At 44.3% G+C, this 4,181-nt stretch overlaps 1 pseudogene; it reads left to right on the top strand.

The window, feature by feature from the left end:
• Positions 1 to 1,082: 1,082 nt before the first annotated feature.
• LOC106635443 (calmodulin-A-like) lies at positions 1,083 to 2,589 on the top strand (annotated as a pseudogene).
• Positions 2,590 to 4,181: the final 1,592 nt, after the last annotated feature.

Below are 4,181 nucleotides of genomic sequence, written 5' to 3'. Positions count from 1 at the left end.
AACACTACTTATAAAAATTAACCTGTTGAAACAGGCTAACTACCATTGAAGAAATAGAAGAAGGAACTAAAGAGCTCTCCTCAAAAATATGCCAAGCCTGGCAGGGCGCAGTGGCTCACACCTGTAATCCCAGCACTTTGGGAGGCCGAGGCGGGCGGATCATGAGGTCAGGAGATCGAGACCATCCTGGCTAACATGGTGAAACCCCATCTCTACTAAAAATACAAAACATTAGCCGGGCGTGGTGGCGGGCGCCTGTAGTCCCAGCTACTCGGGAGGCTGAGCCAGGAGAATGGCGAGAACCCGGGAGGTGGAGCTTGCAGTGAGCGGAGATCAAGCCACTGCACTCCAGCCTGGGCGACAGAGTGAGACTCTGTCTCAAAAAAATAAATAAATAAATACACTAAGCCCAGATTTCACAGGGGAATTCTACCTTCCATCTACTTTATTATGATGATTTTATTGTAATTTTGTATTAGAAAACAAATATACAACTTGGAATGAATTTGAGGCAAATTGTATCATAAGTGGATTTTCTTTAAGTGGCTAAACAAAGTTTAAAAAGCAAGTAACAATTAAAATGTTTCTGGGACAGAACCAGCAGTACAAAAAAAGAGTATAGGCCCAGTGGGGTGGTGGCTCATGCCTGTAATCCCAGCACTTTGGGAGGCCAAGGTGGGCAGATCAGGAGGTCAGGGGTTCAAGACCAGCCTGGCCAGTATGGTGAAACCCCGTCTCTACTGAATATATAAAAATTAGCCAAGTGTGGTGGCTCGAACCTGTAGTCCCAGCTTTTCGGGAGGCTGAAGCAGGAGAATTGCTTTAACCCAGGAGGCGGAGGTTGCAGTGAGCTGAGATCATGCCACTGCACTCCAGCCTAGGCAACAGAATGAGACTCCATTTCAAAAAAAGTATGAGAGTACCTGAATAATATGCCCGTTTTGCAATAGTGCTACTTTTAAGTATATATATATATATATGTAGTGGTGTTTGTTTTTTATTTTTGAGACGGAGTCTCAATCTATTGCCCAGGCTGGAGTGCAATGGCGCTATCTCAACAACGTAACCTCCGCCTCCTGGGTTCAAGTGATTCTCTTGCCTCAGCCTCCCGAGTAGGTGGGATTACAGGCGTGTCCCATCACGCCCGGCTAATTTTTGTATTTTTAGTAGAGACAGGGTTTCACCATGTTGACCAGGCTGGTCTCAAACTCCTGACCTCAGTTAAAACGCCTGCCTCGGCTTCCTAAAGTGCTGGAATTATAGGCGTGAGCCACCACGCCCAGCCTCAATTTTCTAAAATAAAGTTTCAGGACAATGACAGTGAGACAGGGGAAGAAAACATGGTGGAATTAAGTCCTAATTACTATGCATGCATTTTTTTTTTGACAGTAGGGAGAAACCTTTTACAGATAAGTTACAAACAAAGAAAAGGCAAATAAATAATTTTGTAAAAGAAATTTAACACATTTCGTACAAGGTCTTTGCTATCATCATTTGTACAAACTTTTTTTTTTTTTTTTTTTTTTTTTTTTTTTTTTTTTTTTTTTTTGAGATGGAATCTCTCTCTGTCGCCCAGGCTGGAGTGCAGTGGCACGATCTCGGCTCACTGCAACCTCCGCCTCCCGGGTTCAAGCGATTCTCGTGCCTCAGTCTCCCAAGTAGCTGGGACTACAGGCACCTGCCACCACGCCTGGCTAATTTTTGTATTTTTAATAGAAATGGGGTTTCGCCATGTTGGCCAGGCTGATCTCGAGCTCCTGACCTCAGGTGATCCGCCCGCCTCAGCCTCCCAAAGTGCTGGGATTACAAGTATGAGCCACCGCGCCCGGCCAGTGTATTATTTTTTAATGCGCTGTTGGATTCTGCTTGCTACAGTTATATTTAAGAGTTTTGCTTTGATATTCATAAGTGAAATTGATCTATAGTTTTCTTTTTTTCTATGGTCTGGAATTAAGAGCATTGAGATTATCTGATCTTTAAAGTAGAAGGGAGTCCGAGTGGAGCGAGCGAGCCGAGTGGTCGTGCAGTCGCGTCTCAGAAACCGGTAGCGCTTTCAGCATGGCTTTCCAACTGACTGGAGAGCAGATTGTAGAATTCAAATCAGCTTATTTACTATTTGACAAAGATGGTGATGGAACTATAACAACAAAGGAACTGGGAACAGAAATGAGGTCTCTTAGGCAGCATCCCACAGAAGCAGAGTTACAGGACATGATTTATGAAGTAGATGCTGATAGTAATGGCAGAGTTGGCTTCCCTGAATTTGTGACAATGAGGGCAAGAAAAATGAAAGACGCAGGCAGTGAAGAAGAAATGAGAGAAGCATTCCGTGTTTGATAAGGATGGCAATGGTTATATTAGTGCAGCAGAACTTCACCATGCGATGACAAACCTTGGAGAGAAGTTAACAGATGAAGAGGTTGACGAAATGATCAGGGAAGCAGATATTGATGGTGTCGGTCAAGTAAACTGTGAAGAGTTTGCACAGGCTGGGCACGGTGGCTCACGCCTGTAATCCCAGCACTTTGGGATGCCAAGGTGGGCAGATCATTTGAGGTCAGGAGTTCGAGACCAGTCTGGCTAACATGGTGAAATGCCGTCTCTACTAAAAATACAGAAATTAGCCGGGCATGGTGGCACATGCCTGTGGTCCCAGCTACTTGGGAGGCTGAGGCAGGGGAATCGCTTGAACCCAGGAGGTGGAGGTTGCAGTGAGCCGAGATTGCACCACTGCACTCCAGCCTGGATGACAGAGTGATACTCTGTCTCAAATAATAATAATAATAATAATAATAATGCATTATGTGACTGAATTTTGAAACCAGTTGTGTCTTATTCCACCAATTAACAATCATGATTACTAAATAAAAACATGTTTATTTTTAAAACTTGTGTAAAATATACACAGAAAAGTGCACAAATAATAATAGTAAAATTGGTAAATTTTCACAAATTGAACACACTCATGTAATGGGACTCATATCAACAGACCAAGTGTTATCAGAAGCTCTCTCATGCCTCCTTTTGCTCTTACACCCCTTAGGGTATCTGCTGTCTTATATTCCTAACCCCATAGATCAGTTTTGCTTATTTTCAAACTTTATATAAATGGACTCACACAGTATGCATTATTCTGTGTCTAGATTCTTTCACTTGACATTATGCTTGTATACTTGTGAGATTCATCCACAGTATTGTATGTAGTTAGAGGTTGTTCATTCGTGGTTTTTTTTTTTGTTGTTGTTGTTGTTATTGTTTTGAGATAGTGTCTTGCTCTGTTGCCCAGGCTGGAGTACAGTGGTGTGATCATGGCTCACTGCAACCTCAAACTCCTGAGCTCAAGCAATCCTCCTTCCTCAGCCTCCCAAGTAGCTGGGGCTACAGGCATGTGCCATTGCACTCACCTAATTTTTTTTTTTTTTTTTTTGAGATGGAGTCTTGCTCTGTTGCCCAGGCTGGAGTGCAGTGGCATGATCTCGGCTCACTGAAACCTCTGTCTCCCGGATTCATGCCTCAGCCTCTCTAGTAGCTGGGATTACAGGCGCCCACCACTGCATCTAGCTAACATTTTTTTTTTTTAGTAGAAACGGAGTTTAACCATGTTGGCTAGGCTGCTCTCGAACTCTCAACTTCAGGTGATTTGCCCGCCTTGGTCTCCCAAAGTGCTGGGATTACAGGCATGAGCCATCGCGCCTGGCCTAATTTTTTTTTTTAACTTTTCCAGAGTCAGGGTCTCACTGTGTTAAGCAAGCTAGTTCAAACACCTGGCCTCAAGCCGTCCTTCCCCCTTGGCCTCCCAAAGTGCTGGGATTCAAGGTGCACCTGGCCTTTATTCTTGGTGGATATAGTTTTGTATACAGCAACGTGACTATACCATAATTTTGTGTCTATTCTACTGGTGTGTGTGTGTGTGTGTGTGTGTGTGTGTGTGTGTGTGTTTGGTGTTTTTTTGAGATAGGGTCTTGCTCTGTTGCCCTGGCTTGAGTGCAGTGGTGTGACCACAGCTCACTGTAACCTCACACTGGGCTTATGCAGTCCTCCTGCCTCAGCCTCCTGAGCAGCTGGGACCACAGGAACACGTCGCCATGCCTGGCCAATTTTTTAAATGTTTTTGCAGAGACCAGGGCTCCCTTTGTTGCCCAGGCTGGTATCAAACTTCTGGGCTCAAGCAACCCTCCAGC

This window comes from Pan paniscus, chromosome 14 (assembly GCF_029289425.2).
Source record: "Pan paniscus chromosome 14, NHGRI_mPanPan1-v2.0_pri, whole genome shotgun sequence".
Classification (NCBI taxonomy): domain Eukaryota; kingdom Metazoa; phylum Chordata; class Mammalia; order Primates; family Hominidae; genus Pan; species Pan paniscus.
Note: the sequence above shows the minus strand (reverse complement) of the source record. Positions and strands in the feature narration are given on the sequence as shown.